General features: G+C 35.2%; 2 pseudogenes; both read left to right on the forward strand.

Moving 5' to 3' along the window:
- The first annotated feature begins 832 nt into the window (after positions 1-832).
- LOC149571658 (rust resistance kinase Lr10 pseudogene) lies at positions 833-2,189 on the forward strand (annotated as a pseudogene).
- Positions 2,190-2,566: 377 nt separating this feature from the next.
- Positions 2,567-4,081, forward strand: LOC149571659 (putative sugar phosphate/phosphate translocator At5g25400 pseudogene; annotated as a pseudogene).
- Positions 4,082-19,394: the final 15,313 nt, after the last annotated feature.

Consider the following 19,394-nt stretch of genomic DNA (forward strand, 5'->3'; position numbering starts at 1 on the left):
ATTTTTAAAATAATTTTAATTATCTTGTAGTTTTCATTAAACTAACTTAATATGTCAAATAATGCTGCAGACTTAATTTGCCAAAATTATGTCTTATTGTTAAATTTTAAATTTGATTGTGTTAAGTATTTTTTAGCAAAATACATTCACAATTAACAATAGTACTTGTCAAAGTCAAAGTGAAAATCATGGACGTTAGAAATGGTCAAAGACAGAACCAAAGTTAGGAATGCTCCAAAATCGAGCATTCATAACCAGTTCTTCTTGAATAAGTCAAAATTTTAGAAGGTTGGGTATGCGTGAAAATGACGCGGACATAACTGAGGCGATTCTAAATGCTCCAAATTTGAGCATTCCTAAGTTCCTCTCTTCAAGAAATTCTTATGTTTTAATCTTCGGTGAGTTTCAACTTTACGTCTTTCCTGAAAACAGATTAAATGATGCTCCACCCAAATTCGTCTTCCCTGAAAACAGATTAAATGATACCCCACCCAAATTCAATTGCTCGAAAGTTGATAAACATGGGTTAATAGTTAAAGATTCCCGATGATGGTGGGTATGAATTAATCTCGACTGTCTACGAGAATCCTTCAAAGTTTCTTCATCGAATGTTATGGGTGATGAACATGAACCGTGCGCTCTGTATCAAAATCATTGTCAGATTGCACAGGAGTTGAAATGCACATGCAAGACCGCGACTGTGAACCCGAGAGCCAAGCTCAATGAAGGCTCACGTTGACTGGAAGAATATGGAAGGATGAATTGTGCCTCTTCAGATAAAGTAGCGCTCAAGGCGGAGAAACAGTCTTGCTATACACCGGAATTTTGAAATATGAAGCCAGCTCAAACAAGCTCAAACACGAAGCGTTGGTCTCAGATAAAAGAATATGACAGTAGCTATATTCTTACTATACCAGGTATAGTTATTGGGGCAAGTGCTTTAATAATGACAGTAGCACTGTTTCTAATGGTTCTTTATCGAAAGAGGTCGTTCTACTTAAAAGGACTTCAACCTTCTGTTGCAACGGAACTTATGAATTCAGGGTCTGTCGGGAGAGTGGAGAATTTTCTCCAAAGTTATATTCATCAAATGCCGACCAGATATTCATTTTCTCAGTTAAAGAAGATCACCAACAACTTTGCAGATAAATTGGGAGAAGGGGGATTCGGTGTGGTTTACAAAGGAAAGCTGCGCAGCAGTTTGTTGGTAGCCGTTAAAGTTCTTGATCAATCGAGACAGAGTGAAAGGCAGTTCATGAACGACGTTGCAACTTCGGGAACCATTCATCACGTTCATTTGGTTCGTCTCTTGGATTACTGTTTTGAAGGCTTTAGAAGCGCACTTGTATACGAGTACATGGCCAATGGATCCCTAGAAAAGTTTATATTTGCAGAGAAAGGAAAAGAACAAATGCTCAATTGCGATAAATTGTATTCAATTGCTCTGGGATCTGCTCGTGGAATGGCTTATTTCCACCAAGATTGTAGCAGGCGCATCGTTCATTTTGACATGAAGCCTCATAATATATTGCTGGACGCAGATTTCACACCAAAAGTAGCCGATTATGGTCTGGCGAAACTGTATGGGAAGGCAGAGGACCACATATCGATGACGGGAGGAAGAGGGGCACCAGGATATGCTGCGCCAGAGGTTTGGTCCAGAAATTTTGGAGCTGTGACGGACAAATCGGATGTTTACAGTTTTGGGATGGTATTAATGGAGATAGCGGGAACGAGGAAGAACATTGAACTTCAGGCGAGTCGTTCGAGTCAATTGTATTTTCCGGAATGGGCGTTCAAAGTGATAGAGAGTGGGGAGTTGGAGAAGAGATTGAGATAAAGAGGCAGAGGCGACATGGAATTGGACGATGAAGAGAAGGTGAGGAGAATGGCGAAAGTAGGACTGTGGTGCATTCAATACAATTCCAGGGACCGGCCGTCAATGAGCAGAGTTGTAGAAATGCTGGAAGGATTCTCTACGAGTGGTAGAGAATCCTCCGCTACCATTCAACTCCTCCGCAGCACGTCAAGCGCCATTGTCATCTTCCTTTGAAGAATCTTCATCTATGCTATGGAGGGTGCCGCATACAACTAGGACTTTTGATCGTCGTGATGTAAGGAGCCATCCCCATTCTATGAGGATTAGTCACTTTACATTATTTTTCTTGATAGGAGATATGATTCCATGAGCCATATTCTTGTCAATGGGAGCGTAGATTTTATAACATTTTATTAGTTTCTGTCATAGGCTGGAACCTCTAGCAGGGAATGCTATTTTGTTTTTTTCTTCAACTAATCAAAATATAGAATTTTTCTCATTCTTTGTACTTTTATAATGTTTCTAATTTTCATATCTCTAGTGAAATTTATTAAAAATCTTTTATTTATCTTTTTATTGGCCAGTATAATAAACAGTCATGAGTGGAATAGTTTGTAATATTTACTTTTCTCAATGAAATATTTTTTTCCCAACTTCAGGCTTTTCTATAATAAACTTCTTAAAAAAATATACCATTGGTTGGTGGTTGTAATTAATGTTCCATCATATTTTGGAACATTCAAGACAATGTTGAGACAAAATGAAAAGATAATTTATCAGGTTAACTAAGCTGGGAAACTGTAGAGATGTGTATGATCAATGCATGTTGTAGTGTGGTGCTAGAGATAGAGATTTTCTTTTAGTCTCAATTTTTAGCTTTGGAGATGCAGATTTGCTTTCAATTTCAGCTTTTAACTTTGTATGCTAGGCACATTTCAATGTATTGGGGGTCTTGTTGCAGCTTGGTATCTTTCTTTTTGAAGCAACGTGGTTGGTTTTGATTCAGATTCTTCTCACCGCTAATGGAATTACATTGAATCATATTACTGCATTGTACTATGTTGCCCCTTGTTGTTTTTTGCTCTTAAGTATTCCTTGGGTTGAAGTAGAGTATCCAGTTTTAGCAGCCTCTTCTTCCTTTTATCTTGATATCAAGCTCTTTACCACCAATCGTCTTTGTGCCTTTCTGCCTAACTAGGCAGTGTTTCTTCTTGTTTTATAAGGTAATTCTTATATATAAAAGTGTGCGACTATAATAGAATCTCCATACAAAGAGAAAGAAGTTGATTATGCAATAAGTAAATAGAGATGACTATTGATCTACATATTTACCATATTTCATGGCAAGTGTTTGCATCACAAGATTGTTGATGTTTATATACTATGATAAATTGCTAAAAAACTTACAAATTGTGAACTGAAACCCCTTATAGTGAGCATTGTCGCTTGGCATGGCAACCAAATCTACGATTTGGCTAATGCAGTTTGCTAGTTTTCGAGTTACTCATTAGATTTTTCTATAACTTGGAATTAAATTTTAGTTTTTCAACAACATGGAGTTGATTATAGAGCTCTTCAATTAGTCTATTTAGTTTCAACTAGACCTGAAATATGATGGTTGTAATAGTCATTTTTAGAAGGAGCTAGAGCTCTTAGATGATACTGGTAGGTTAAGTTTCAACAACTTCAATCATATAATTATTTAGTTTCTGGTACAAGGTTTTCTACTTTGAATAAAAACTTCAAATATTTTCTAACACTACCATTATTATTAAAAAAAACATTATTGAAACTTCTTAAATATTGTGTTGGATGCATTGTGAAACTTCACAAAATTCTCCATTAACGTGTTCTATTTTATTAGTAGTTTTTTTTTTTTGAAACACACTTAAGGTTTTAGTTTTTCAAAACGATGGACACTGAAATGGAAATATATATATCAGCATGTGTTATTTGATGATGTTAATTTGAACATTAGCAATGAACTATTATTTAAAATTTGAATGAATTATAAATTTGTTTACGAAATTTGCAACCATGGACAATTCTAACTTTGTGCTATGATAGGGTTATAGGGGTTAATTTGTTGGGTTTTTTTTGGCTTTTTTGGGTGTTTGTTTTTACAATCATTTGAAATTGCAATTGCTGAATGGTAAGCAATCTAAGAAAAAGGTTTTGGATGGAGAAAAAGAGGCAAACCGTTTACTGGAAGAAAGCCCTAATTCTCAAAGTGAAGGCAATCATGGTGATAGAAATGTTTAGAGACTGTTGGATGGTTTGTTTATATACTCATCAGATCCTCAATCGACAGCTTAGGGGTAGAACACCATGTTTTATTTTGTATATCGACGGACCTCAATGCCATAATTTTGGGGTTTTCCATATGGGAAACTAGATTCTTTATCCCTAGTAAGCAATCTATGTTTAAAAATGTATTTCCCAATTTTTTATTCAGTGAACTATTGAGTATTGCATTTGTTAGTTTTACATTGGTTGATTTCAACTGTGGACTCTTGGAGATTAGAGTAGCTATAAATTTTGAATCTGAAATTAATATAGATTATCCTATTTCACTAAAAGAAATTTACATATAGGTGCATTGTGTGGTAGAGATTGCAATTCATTATAATGTGCTCTTTGTTTAATGAAGCTGCAAAATCTGAGTTTGAAAATTATGTAAGGTTCTTATTCCCATTTAACTATAAAAAATTAGGCTTTACAATGTAGTGTTCAAGTATCAATTTATATAAAGAGCATCCATGGCAAAGATGGTAGAGGATTATGAGAACGTAATGAAAAGGTGCTCTTGATTATAAGAGCTTCAAAATTTGAGTTTGCAATAACAGAGATTTCCATGCTTTGGCCAACATTACCATTTTCTCCATCTACCCTTGGTTGTCCTCTTTCACCACATTATGATCCAAGATTTTTGAAAGGTGGTTGTCATTAATGGTAGATAGGAAATGTCGGATAAGCACTATGGAAGCATAAAATTGGATTTAGGCACTACTTTATTAACATTTTCAGTGCTCATGGAAAATAGTGTTGGTTAAGTTCTAATACAATGCAATTTCTTTCAAACTAGTTCAATTTCTATACTGAGCTCGCTGCAATTGAAATTTGATTTCTCATCTGATGTATATTCATGCCCATCTCATCTTTATATTTAATTTGCATCAGTCATAATAGTAAGGTAATGCAATAATTGTATTGTGATGATCTTAAGTGTTTTGTATTATATTTGCAACAATGATAATATGTTCAATTTAATGTCTGATACCTATTTGATTCCATAGTTGTTGTAACACTTCTAATACAATCTAATTTATGTTAGTATACATTTTTTCTATCATATGAATTTGTGGCATTTATCCTTATATCTTTAATATAATGCAATTAGAAGTAATACACTTTTCAATGTTGCAAAATATCTGTTATCTAATGAAATGTGAACTGACACTCACTTGATATACACAAAGAAATGGCAACTATTGTAAGGATATATCCAATTCTCTGTAATGGTGACTACCATTTGATTTGTCCATAAAATTTGCAGCATATTAATAGCTTATTAATAAAATTCATTGATCTAATGCACTGTACATGGATACCCATTTGATTTCTTGACTAATGTCTTTTGCAAGGTATACATTGAATCTCACGTAAAGTATTGTGCACACATACAAATTATTTTTAAAAAAAATTTACAACATTTATAATAAAGTATTTTATCAAATATATATATGTAGTGGCATCTATCTAATTTCTCTACTAAATTTGTAGTAGTGTGGTAATTTATGTAGTTAAACATGATATATGCTCATATCCATTTTATTCTTTGTAATTATGCATCTAATCCAATAAAATGTGTATGGATGCCATTTTTAATAATTTATCTATGTTGTTTATAAGGGCTATAAGTAATTTCTAATGTCAATTCTTGCAAAATGCATCTACCAAACCATTACTTAACACTTAAATTGGCATCTCAATGGTGGAAAAGGAATCATTTTAAACAAATAAGTTGTAACAATTAATTTTATCTTAACACTAAAAGCTTCAATTCTAAATACACTACGGCAAGAACTAGATGCTTTGCGTCCTTGTTTTTAAAGTGGTCAAATTAGTTGATAATTATAGGTCATTAATAAAAATTAATCTGTGTTTCAACTATTTTTATTTGTATAATGGAGTTTTTTCATCTTCCATCAAAGAATCCATATTCATATTTTAAAATCTTAAAGAGAATTCTACTTTATTTTAAAATCTTAAAGCGAATTCTACTTTATGTATCTATTTAGAAATGAGATAATTTAAAGAGATATACTTACTCTACATTAATAATTTTGTTAAAATAAATTATTCATCTAATTTTTACTCTAATAGAGTTGGGAATTAAATTTTATTTAAAATTATAAATATAAATATTTAGATGATAGGGAGAGGGCCCTAAACTTGAATACAATAGTCACATACTAGTAGAATGAAAATGCCACAACTTAGACAATTAGAACTAGAAACAACCAACTATCATGCAAAATAATAATAAAATAAACAAAGTTATTTGATCAATACCATATCCACTTATATTACTTCTACCAACACTATTATCAACATTGAAAGTCTTAATACTAGCTAACCCCATCTACATATTAGCAAATCTAGGTTAAAGTCCTAGAAAACATTTTTTTTTAAAAAATATTTAGAGTATCAACAAAGATAGAAATATTAAGAAAAACACAAAATAATGGCATAACGACTGCAAGCCCCTTTAAAAATATCATTTATTGCTAGCAATTACCCACTAATTCCTTGTGAGGTATTTGATTTCCTTCTTCTAGTTTTTAGAGTCTTCTTCTTACATTGGATCATCATCAGTACCATTTTGTTATTTCTTTGAAATCTCTTTTTCAATATGCTCGTGACCATTCCAAGCATAGCTTTCATCACAAGGCCATCCAAAATCTTGCACAAGAAGGTGAAAGAAGAGTTAAATTCATCAGTAGAGACAGAATTCAGAATAACATGCTCGAATGTGGTAACTCTATTTTGAAGGGCCCTAATGTAGTTCATAAAGAAAACTTCATTGAGGTTCTCCATCTTTTGGATGGTAGGATTATCCTTATCTTTAGCTTCTTCCTCAAAGATAGGGGAGGTACTAGAAATATTCACCATATCATTTAGATTAATAGTGAGCTCAGTAGAATTTTTCTTCTTTTTGTCATCTTCATTTTTGGCCTCCTCATAGTCCTCATCATCAAAATTATCAATTTCCTCTATCTCTTATGGCTCAAGCTCCTGGTCCACTTCCTCCATTTTCTTTTTTCTTCCTCTTTAGTGTTAAGCCAGAGAGACCTCTGTTCACCATAGATTAACTTATTTCTCTTATCACTGGAGGAGTCATCCATTTTCTCTCTCTGATAACTGGAATTTATTTCTTCCCCAAATTCATTCTTGTCAACATCAATGCAACTATTTTTCTCTCCCTAGTTAGTTTTACATAGTTTCAAAGTAGAAGACTTATTTGAAGGGGCCTTCTCTTATGAGAGATGGTATCAATAAGGGTTTCCTCATAGGAAAGAGAGGATAAAGGTTCATCTTTAGTCACAGAGGTAAGGTTTTTTTGCATCATTTAAGGCTTAGGATTCTTCCTTGAGTTTCCTAGGAGTAGTTGAATACCAAGTAGGCTCAATTCTCACTAAGTTAGAAGGAATTTTTCATGGCTAGGTGTTGTGGTCCCACAACGTACACCCCATTTTGAGTCACAAAATAGGGACTCCCTATGAGAAAATTTCCCTATGAGGCATCTAGTCTAGAGCCTTGGCCATTTTAGACCCTCTTCTGGGTCTATGTTAAACCTTAATCTCTGACCAAGAAGGGTCGGGTAGTTAGACACAGGCAAAAATCAAGTTTTGGATTCTACTTGTGCTTTTAAGTGTATAAATGTACACTTGCACACATGCACACTTGCGGATATGCACATGTGCACCACATGTGCACATGTACACTTCACCATGCTTTAGGGATGCTCACATGTGCATGTGCGCACCCTTGAAGGTGCACGCAAGGCACCCCAGGAGCCTATATAAACCACTTGACCCTCCTTCCATTCTTACCATTTGCTCTTGCCTCTAGTCTGAAGCCACGCCTACACACCCTTTAGCTCTCTGCTCATGTACTATCTCCCCTACATACACAAACACTTTGGTAAACACCTCTAATAGGTGTTCATATGTGCACCCTTTAGAGGTTTGCATGCACATGCACCTCTAAAAGAACCAAAAACACTAAAAAAACTAAAAGGATCCCAAAAAATAAATACAACTACCCCAAAGAGTTGCACATATGCACACCCCCAAGATGTGTGCATATGTGCACCTCCCAACATAAAACTCAATAACAAAGTCTCCCCCTTTTTTAATCACTTGTGTTAATGTACATGTGCATAATTGCATAGCTTATGCACCTTCACAAGGTGTACAAATACTTTCTAGGGTGTGCTAGGTGTACAAGTGCACAAAAATAGCTAATTTTGGGGGGGGGGGGGGGGTGGGGGGTGTGGGGGGTGGGATGGGTGAGGGAGATTTCACTGTTTTGCTAGTCAAATTAGTTTCTACCTATTTTCTCATCAGTTTGAGTCCCATAGAGTTCTCTTTGGGATCTTTCCACATAAGGAGGCTAATTATTTGCTTCTTGTGTGCAAATAAAATGGAGTCATAATCATCTTCCATGACTAAGAAAATAACACCAAAACCCATTGCATTCAACTACCAAGGAGCACCTAAGAAATCAAGATTCCAGGATGGACATGTAGAAATCTGAGATATTAAACTAGGCCATATTGATTAGAACACTTTCTTAACCATATGCAACAAACCAAAGAAGAGTTTAGCAATGATTTTTGCATTGATCTGAACTGAGTTTGTGAATATAGCATCACATGCTACATCAATTCAATCTTCTGAACTAATATGACATTGGTAGAGCACTATGTGATAGAGGAGAAGGTTGTAAAGAGCATCACAAAAGAGGTATTTCTAGACCTCTGACCTCACAACATTGAGAAAGTATTCCACTTCCCAATGGTAGACCAGTACCTCCATCTATACCATATGATGGATGAGAAAGGTGGTAGAGAGAGAATGAGAAAAAGGAAAAATAACTAGTGCAAACATCGTTCTTGATTGCCAAGACACCTCAGGACTGAAGAGTAGGCAAGGTGGATATAACTAGAGGATATATGAAAGACAACAATGGATGCTCATTTTTCCTCCTTAGTAGTGTAATGGGCCTTCCTATAGTGGATCACTTACAAACGTAGATGGTTAACTTTATTAAAACCATAAGGAACACAAAGGTGCCCAATTATTGGGCCACTATCCTAAGTGACAACTTGGATGAGAAAATAGTCACTATCAAAATAGACCCTCTCCTTTACATGGCATCATACATGGTGTACTTTCTAGGAGCCAAAACCATTGACTATCTAGAGCTATATAGAAAGGGAAGCATGCAAGATGCAAATGCTTGGCCCTATGTGGGTTATCCACAACTAGTGAAAAAGAAGCTCCCACTATAAAGTGTGGAATACAAAGCAATCAATGATGGGTTCATCTTTGCCATCATCAAATTCATTGAAGGAGATTATGTGAAAAGAATATCAATAGAGGTGGCAGTTAGAATCATTGAAGTAGGAGCCTACTATGTTTAGTTCAAGACATTCATGTATCTTCAAGTAGCTAGTACTCTTATGTGCCCCAAAAAGCTCCCAAGATACCGTTTAGATCAACTGATGCTCTTGGAGATAGCCTGCCAACTCACTTTTGCATATGACAAAGTGAGGAAATAGCACAAGAAGACATGGATCTAGCCAATCACAATTGGTGCATTTAAGGAAAAGAAAAAGCATGATATTGCTACCTTTGATTGAGAATGGGATCAGTATCCTTTGGAAGAATACAACTCTCCTTGCTCATATTTCGACAACATTGGGATGGTCTAGCATTTGGTACAAAAAGAGTCCATACATGTTGAAGCCCTAGAATATCATTGGATGAACACAAAATATTACTATGATATCCAAATAAGGCACTATTATAAGAGGACTCTCTATCTAGTAGAGAATGTGCTAAAAATGAAGATTCCTCTAAAGGTTGTAGAAAATGATGCCCCAAAAGTCATGGATCCTTTCTATAAAAAAAGACAAAATCTATCACAAGTCAATCATGAACACAAAGATAGGGAGAGAGGAAAATCATGACATAGATCATTAGGCCAGACATGTGCTTGAGCTAACAAGGGAATGGATGTGGAAGCCATTTCCAATGGATCTAGTTCCCCATGCCATACTTCTACAAGCTACAGCTAGACCTCTGAAAGGAAAAAGTGTTAAGTTCACCATACCAACCTACCCCTCTCAATCCCTAGTAAGGCTGGAAATGGTATATTAACATGAGTAGGAGGTAATACTTCGAGGAAAATAAAGGTAAAAAGAGGATGAGGGCAGCCCCTAGGAAAATAAAAGAAGCAATCGAGGCCCAAACAACACTAGCTTAGTAAGAGCTAGAGCTAGCGGACCAACCTCAAGCTAACCAAGAGAAACCTCTAAAGAAGAAAGAGGAGGAAAAACTAGAAGATAAAGTGGTCCCACTAACTAGAACTTTAGAGGAAAAAACCTCCCTCTCAGTTTTAAAGAGAGCGAGAATAGAAATAACTATACTAGGTGCTTAGAGGAGGAAATTGATGAAGAAGAATACTCCTTCACCATAGGTTCCAAAGACCATCCCTAAAGCAAAGGATGAGGAAGAAGGGGAACAAATAGAGTTTTTCCCCTTGAGCTAGAGAACCCACTTGACGAAAGTTGCAAAGGAAGAGAGAAGAAGAAGCTCTACACAGATACATCCATTTGCTCCAATAGAACCTATCCAAGTAGAAACTTCAGAAGATGAACAATAGAAGTGGATAGAAGAGATGGAGGGTTAAGGGACTAATTTCTTCACCCTCTTAGACTTTTTTTTTATGTTAGTGGGTACTAAGATGGTGAGTGAGAAGATAACAAATACTCCTATAAGTGAGCAATTAGGAGAGGATTAGAATCAACTGCCTCCTCTTCCTCAAGGACCTCTTAGAATTCAACCACCACCACCACCATAGGTTATGAGCACCATTCTGGATAAAGGGTTAGTAGCTCAACCTCCTCTAGTGATACAAGAAAAACCACAAAGTCAAGGAACTGAGGAGGCAGAATACCAACAACTTCATGCCAATAAAGTATCTAAAGAGGGGAAGATAGAAGAAACTCAACAAACTCCCCTAGATACAGAGGCCAAATCCTTAGCCTAAAAATCAAAAGAAGCTCCTTCCAAAGACCCTCCTTGACATGAGAAGACTCTAGAGAGGATAAGGGAAAGGATCTTATTCCAAGACCAATTTCATTAGCCAAGTACATCTCACCTATGGGGACCATGCCATAATGGCTAAAGAGGGAAGTCATGTTTTGACAAAAGAAACCATTGGAGCTAACAGAAGATGAGGGAATGAAGGAATCAATCAAAATGATAAAGAAACCTATGCTACCAAAGGGTGATGCTATAACACTTCCCTTCATCATGAAGTATCAAGATCGGGACCTTCTGGCTCATATCAACATTCCTTCTCCTCATGCCGACACTAAAGAACTAACTCCTATAGCTTACCAAATAAAGGAGGTTATTTTAGTGAAGCCCATGGTAGATACAGCCAAAGTGATGATTATTACAAGCATGAAGGAGGTGTTTTGACACATGGATTAGGATGAATCAGAATTGATAACACTATGAAAGAAGAATGTGCTACTCAGAGGCTACCTCAATGAAGTAGTGGGACTTATTGACCTAGAAAATCTAGAGGTCTCTCTTGGAGCTACATTGTAAAGGAAACAAACAAGCCCATAGATGAACTCATTTTTGGAAGCATGCTAGCAATAGCATGAAATTTTTGAGGAGAGGGGAGTGCAAATAATATAGGGAAATTTGAACATGTTGCACAACATCTAGTCAAATGCTGACAAGTTGGTTTCCTTTGTAAACTAATATTTTGGGTTGATGGATGAAGTACATACCTAGGCACCATGATTTACAAGCACTTAGGTCAATAAAGGGCCAATCATATCAGATGTTAATTGAATTATATGTTGCAAAGGAGATCGATAAGATCGATGACTTGATAGAGAAAATATCAACGGGTAATAAAGTAATGGATGGATTACATGAGGAAATCTGACGGATAAAAAATAAATGTCAAGAGCAATTTTTGGAAGCAAAAAGGTACTACAACATCACTAGCCTTGAGATTTTTGAGGATGAGTCAAAGACGAAGCTTTTAATGGTGCAATCAAAAGTCCAATAATCTAAAGGAACATTCAAAGAAGCTTCATTAGAAGATGATATAAGACAAGCATACAAAACCAAAGAGGTAATGTTGGAACTAGATAGCAAGATTGAGGAATTTGCAAAGACTCGAATAGATGTTAGTACCTACTAACAAATAGCAAAGAATAAGTTTGATTCTTTAGATTTACCAAAATCCATTCAAGTTATGGAGATAATAGATAAATTCAAGAATAAACATTGAGACATCATTTTGGTGAAAAGAGAGAAAAAAACTAGATGCTAGAAATTGAGTTTTGACACTTAGAAGATTTTTTGGATTTTTGAAACTTGTAACCAAGGTGCACAATTGTGTAGGTGTGCTTTTCATAGAGGTAGACTGATAATTTGGAAGAAGAATCAATGCACCAATAGTTAACTATCCATGCACTAGAAACACTTTTTGACAGCAGAACTCAACTCCTAGAAACATATAAAGAAGCTCAAACTTCCATTTTAAGAGCTCCCAAAGACTTCTAGATCATCTCATAGCTTCCTTCTTCTTATCTTCTTATTCTTTCATTCTTTTGTGCCATGTAAAACCACCAGGTACTCATTAATGGATAAAACAAGGGTGGAGACCTACTTAGCACTATTTAGAGAGTCAGTTTGTATATAATTAGATTTGTTTTATTATTTTTTAGGATAATTTTGTATTTAAAGAGCTCTCATTCCCAAAATAAAAGGTGGAGATGATTTCTTATAAGTACATTGATGTAATAAGTACTCTAGATCATTATTTTGATGCAATAATATATGCTATTGGTGCTCTCATTTTGAGTGTAGTTATTCTTGTTAGAGTGTGTTATTTTTGTGAGTTCATGTTCATGAATAGTAATGGAGCCAATGGATTTTTATTTTTTTTATGATTGTTCAATCTTTTAGTTCTGGTGTTTCCTTATGTTAGTGAATTCCACTGTTGTGACAAATTGGAGAAAGGATCACCTTTGTTCTTGCATAGTGTCTTATTTTGTGTGAGTGCACTTTTCATGGCCTCGCAATTTGATGAAATGTTAAACATATTTTGGTCATTATTGAAGCTCCCATCAATGATTACATCAGTGGACTTGAGAAAGCGTTGCTCCTAGTTTCATTGGTTTCCTACCTTATCCTTTTGATAATTTAATTCGTAGACGTGTTGTTACCTTGGTTTATGTTCATTAGGTATTTCCCTTTCATTTATTTTCTTTAATCTCTCATTACTTTATATTTGTTATTTTCTTTTCAAACATTTGGTAATAGGAATTCATATAGTTGCATTGATAAATTGCATTCATCATAAAACAAAAAAAATACAAAAATATATCGCTTTTTTTGTTATATTTCAAATAGTAATAGATTGTGTGAATTGGTTTGAACCAACAAAGGCCTCCTCATGAACATACACATTTATCTTCAATTTAGTTACCCAATCAATTGAAAAACCCACCTAGAACCTTGGAATTGGTCCTTGATCATCTTTTCAAGAGAGGGATTTGATAGGATCTCTGTCATTCAACATCATGCAAAATGGTAGCTCAACAAAAGTGACGCTAGAAGGACAACCTCTTAAAAAACCAATTGGATTAAGAAAAAAAAGTAGTTGTTTGAAAATTTTGCAATTTTTGGACATTCAAAAAAATTTCCATCACTACTAAAAAGGTGAGCGGGTGCACTTTTTGAAGAGGTGCACTTTTTAGAGATGTGATTTTCTACAATCAAAATAAACTAGAAGATCATAATCCACCATCTCCATTTTAGTATGCTTTATGGTCTTCACCTAGTGGACACGAGTTCCTAGAACTCAGTCATTTTCACAAACCTCACAGTGATAAGGGAATACCCAAAATTCTTCCACTTCCATTCCAAATGTCGTAATCTTTAGCTCCACCTGAAAACCAAACTCTACCTATCATTCCACCTAATACTCCATCAATTGCCTTCTTTGCAAATGTAGTAGATTCACCAATCAACTTTTAAGGTGCACTCAATGAGCTTCCCAAGAATCCTAAGAAATTTTTCCCTAGGTTCTTCTATGGAGAGACACAAATAGTTGAGGATCATATCAAGGTCTTCAAAGAAATATGCAATAAGAAATAGATTCAACAAGGGAATGTGCTTCTCCATTTATTCCCATACACATTGGGAGAAGATTCTTTCATCTAGTACATGAATTTTCTGCCAAGATGTATCCAGAACCGGGTAGCCTTTGAAACATTGTTCCTAGATCAGTTCAAAACATTCATCAACCTAGTTGTGATACATCAATAGTTTATATCAATAAAGAAGGACCCATCAGAGACCATTTCACATGTCAATCACCACTTTCCACTAGTACATTTGACCCCATTTTTAGACCAAAATTTTTGACCATGTATTAAAATGTTTTAGATTGGTCAAAATATGCAAGGAAAAATATCTTTTCTTTAAAATCCATGCCCAGGTTGGTAAAAATTTTGACCAACACAGGCTTCATCATGTTAAAATGAAAAAGGTCAATTTCACCCTATTTCATTGTTATGATAACACTTATTCTCAAGACATTTTGAGAAAACTTGTGAAATATTTTCTGCAACTGGGCTCCCAAACCACCAAGTTGCTTGAATAGTTGCATTCTCTCACACCTAAATCTGTGTTTTATCTTAGGATAACTTTTAGGTAAGGTATTATTCCCATGTGAATTGATCATCTAGGTTATTGTGATAGATTCTAAACTTGGATGAATATACATTGAATTTTAATGGGGTTTAATGCATAATCCGGCCCTCGGGCTTTAGTAGGTTGATCGGTCTTCAAGTAGTATTGGATTGCTTTGTTGTATTGTTCTTGGAATCTTTTTTGGGTATTGTAATTGCTTTGGAAATCCTTTCTAGGTATTGAGATTGTGCTCAGAGTTTCCAAATTGTGTCATGACACTCTTATGGGGATTGATACTGCGTTGGGAACCACTTCTGGTTAGTGAAATTATATTTGAAACATTTTCCAATTATCAAAATTTCAGCATGAGCCCCTAGGTGTTGAAATAGTGTCTTTACTCTTTTAGACTTTGAAGTTGGTTTTGGAAGCCCTATTGGTTATTGGTATTACAATTGATTTGGATCCCATGTATGACTTAACTGAAACTACTTTCTGTTCCAGCTTAAATATTAATATGATTGTTTTCAAAAGATTGGATTGTCTTGATTTTGATGATGAAGTATGTTATATATTTATAATCCTTGTTATATTACCCCTTCCCATTTAGTCTAGAAATGTGTCTTTTTTATTCGTGATACACATTGCATGTGAGCACATATGAATTGATTCTTACTCAGACTATAAATATTTTCTCCCCTATTTACTGTCTAAACTTGTTTACACTTTCTTACTATTTTTCAAATTTGGCAAAATGAAGTGGTCATTTTTCTTCCATTCTTCATTGTCTTTTCTAGTCTAAATTATTCTTCCAGAGCATTTGTTGTCAAGGCTAGTTAAGACCTTCTTCTTCCCTTGGGTTTCATCCAAGTGCCCTCTCCTCTGTGCAAGACTTATTTTATCACTACTTTTGGTAGAATTTTGGTCTTCATTAGAATGTTTTTGAAATAACTTTTGTGATATTAAATTTCTTTGGAGACCTCTTTCTGATCTTGAAATAGCAGTGAGGATCTCTTCTGAGTGGCAAATGAATTAGGGCATTTATTGCCACTTAATAAGCCCTTGAATTAATGTTCTTAGTTTTATTGTGTTTTGAACCATGGGTAGGATGTATGTAATTGCAACAATATCTTATTTGATCAATCAATTTATCTAATTTAATTGGAATTTGATTTTTGTTATGGAAAACTAAGTGGGGTCATGCAATACTTGAAATCTTGCCAGTGAGAATTTTTGAATCTAATATTAAGGGCTGATATTACTATTGGTTAGTAACATGGGGAGATTGTTTTTGGTACAGTTAAAGGGGTGGATTTATGTATGCGAGTCCTACAATAGTCATCTTGAAAATATTGATGAGGTTGTCTCTAAGGTAGGCACCTTGTACTTGTAGGTTGAATTTTGAGTAGAAATCACATTAATCTATATTTGATTTGGGCTTTAGTCAGGTCAACTGGAGAGGCGTTCAAGACTTCTTTAAAGTGGATGACCATGCTTTTGATTTCTTATGTGTCTAAGTTGTCAAGTATATTGTTTGGAATAATCCCATGCATTCATTGATTTTGGACTTTCACATTTGCTAAGGTTATTTTACTTGTGTGTTTTTAAAGCATCTTAATGCAACCTCCACAACTAGTCATTGAACTAAGACATATCTTCCTCATTTATGTTGGTATTAAGGAAAAAGGGACCTGCATGACACATAGTCATTTTGTTGGTAAAAAAATTGTTATTTTATATTATTACTCTTTATTACCCAATTAAAAACAATATCTAATCACAAATAGTTGGAAATCCTCTTGTGAATAATTTAGCTTTCCTCTAAACTGATAGGTACAACTCCCTAAAACAAATTTGTAATGAATTTTGTTTTCTTCCTAAATGACTTTGTGGTATGTTCTTAACTCGAGAACACTAGAGGAATAACCAAGTTAGACCTAAATTAAATCCAACTTAGGCAGATAATAAATTCTCAATACTGAAATAGATTCATGTACCCATACATCTTATGAATCCATAAATCCATTCGCATAATCAACTGATGCTAAACTAAGTCAAACTCAAATCTGAATAACAACTGATGAATCAGGAAAAACTAATAGAATCCTTTCTTCAAATGAATTATAACAATACTAATTACTTTCATTTGTATTCTGGAAAACAAGGGAAATGAAACTTTGTTCTTCCTTAATTCTCTACGATACAGAAAGGAAATACTAACTAATCACAATATGTAATGGAATAGAAAATGATTTGAAATAAAATACCATTCAATTATCTCTGCAAAAAATCGTACTTCACACCAAATTTTTTTGCCAACCTTTCATTAATCATTCAACTTCATACATATAGATTTTGAGAGATGACCGTTACAATAGGAATTTTAATCAGCTCATCTTCTGAGGAGACAAATGGCAAGATGTCAGTTTGTCATATTGCAATATTTACAAAATTAGTTGAAGCTATGAAAGAAAGTGAAAAGGAGGCATCATCGAATAATTTAGACTTCTTCCCCTTCTAACCTTTCACCCTATATGCCTTAGCAGAAACTATAATGGGAACTAATTCCTTATGACTAGGAACATTTACATTAGTGAATCTTAAGAGCCAATTTGAATGTTCTCGAGCAGACTCTTTTACATAAATACATGGAGAAGTTGTTCTTCATTATCTCCACTCCAATAAGGGCTCTCCCTTGACTGCTAGTTTATGGCTCAGTGTGTACTCCTTTCATCAATTCAAATGCCCTATCTTGAGTTCTCTTCACTTTATCTTCTATTTCTTTGAGTACTTTTTCAGCTTCTTGAATCATTTCTAGCTTGAATTGCATACCCTGGAGCCATTCAAATAGGGGTTCAGTTCCTTTCTTCAAAATTTTTACTTCAACTGCCTCCTTTGCCTTCATCTGGATAATCATTTTCAGAAGAGAAATACACTCATCACATCTTGCTTTCTCCACTGTTAGAGTGTGTTGATTAGATGAGATATTATCTTTCTTAGTCTCCAATCGAAGGATAATAGTCCCAATTTGACCAATTAGAGAAGCTCCATCTGCATTGAGTTTATCAATCCACTCTTTCCAAATCCGACCAAAATGTCTATCTTCTTGGAGCTATGAGATGAAAGCTTGCACTTCCTCTTCTACAGGATTTTCAGTAGTAGGCACACTAGTAATGGTTGCCAATGGAACAACTAGCTACCTAAAGAATCTTTTGAGTTCCCTATCTTAGCTTTCATCATCATCTTTGATAATTTGAGGTTTTCTAACTGACCTTCTATTATCTCATTGCTCGATCTCCATAAGCCAACTTTTGTATCATGCATGGCCTCTCCAAGATCAATTGAATGTAGAGTGAATTCTTTAGAGTCATATCCTTAATCCACCCTACTTTATTTGGTTTTGCAATCTCTATAGTCAAATGTCTGGTCTCTAGATCCTGCCCAAGTATGGATAAAGTTTTCTGCTTCTTAGCTTTTACTATAGCTGACCCAGAGCATACCACTTGAGACACAACATCCTTTGTAGGAACACTTTCATCTTTCCTCTTTCTTTTTCTTTCTAAGGTACCAATCACCTTAGAAGCCATTCCAAGTGACTCTATGCTGAACATTTTCTTCTTTACTGGAGTCATTTCTATTGTTATTGTAGAGAAGGGGTTCTTTGGATCTTGAGAGAGGAGCCGAGATGAACTTGAGACATTCTCTTATTCTTGATTTCTCTTTGTAGCTTCATTAGATTCAGTGGACTCATTGTAGCTACTCTTATCATCTCTAATCTCTACTATCTGGATGGGAGAACTAGTTGGCTTCAAAAGAGAAGCACCTGCAGATGGAGTAGGGCTATGATGAGGAGATGAAACTAGGGTAACACGGGGAGATGGAATTGGAGTAGCATGTGGAGACAAAGTTGGAGTGATGTGAGGAGGCAAGGCTAGAGTGGTGGTTCCATCTTTAGGCTCTTCTATCCCTTTTTCTTCGGTACCAACCTGAGCTCCAATCACTAGTAGAGAACCTCCTTGGAAAGTTGGAGCTATTGAAATATTCTTCTCTAGGATTTGATCACCTCCTCATGTAGATTGAGCCGGCCCTTGAGTAGCCAAAGTTGTAATACTGGGTGTGGCACTTTGAGAGGAAGTGGGAATAGTAGTGGCTGGACAAGCTTCAGTAGTCTTGCTCCTACTCCAGCTTTTTTTTCTATCCACTCAACCCATTTCTTGGTTCTCTTGATGATCAAAGCCATCATAACAACAATATTTTCTTCTATATTTACACATGGCTTGGAGCTGATTGGGATGTTTCTCAATTTTTTCAAATATGTATTACTATACATATTTTGACCATCATCTTCTAGCCCTTCTACATCCAACTCAATGCCATAGGTCTTTATTTGATCTACTGTGAGTCTAGCAATGGCACGGTCTCGACTCTCTAGCTCATCTCTGCAATCAACCTAGTAATCTTCTATAGTAGTTACATGTTTGATGACGCTTCCAATTTGAAGCACATCTCTAGCATACTCATTTGGATCAAACATGGGCCTTATCATTTCATATTCC

The sequence above is a fragment of the Cupressus sempervirens genome, chromosome 2 (assembly GCF_028749045.1).
Source record: "Cupressus sempervirens isolate cs-2001-9-10 chromosome 2, ASM2874904v1, whole genome shotgun sequence".
Taxonomy (NCBI): Eukaryota; Viridiplantae; Streptophyta; class Pinopsida; order Cupressales; family Cupressaceae; genus Cupressus; species Cupressus sempervirens.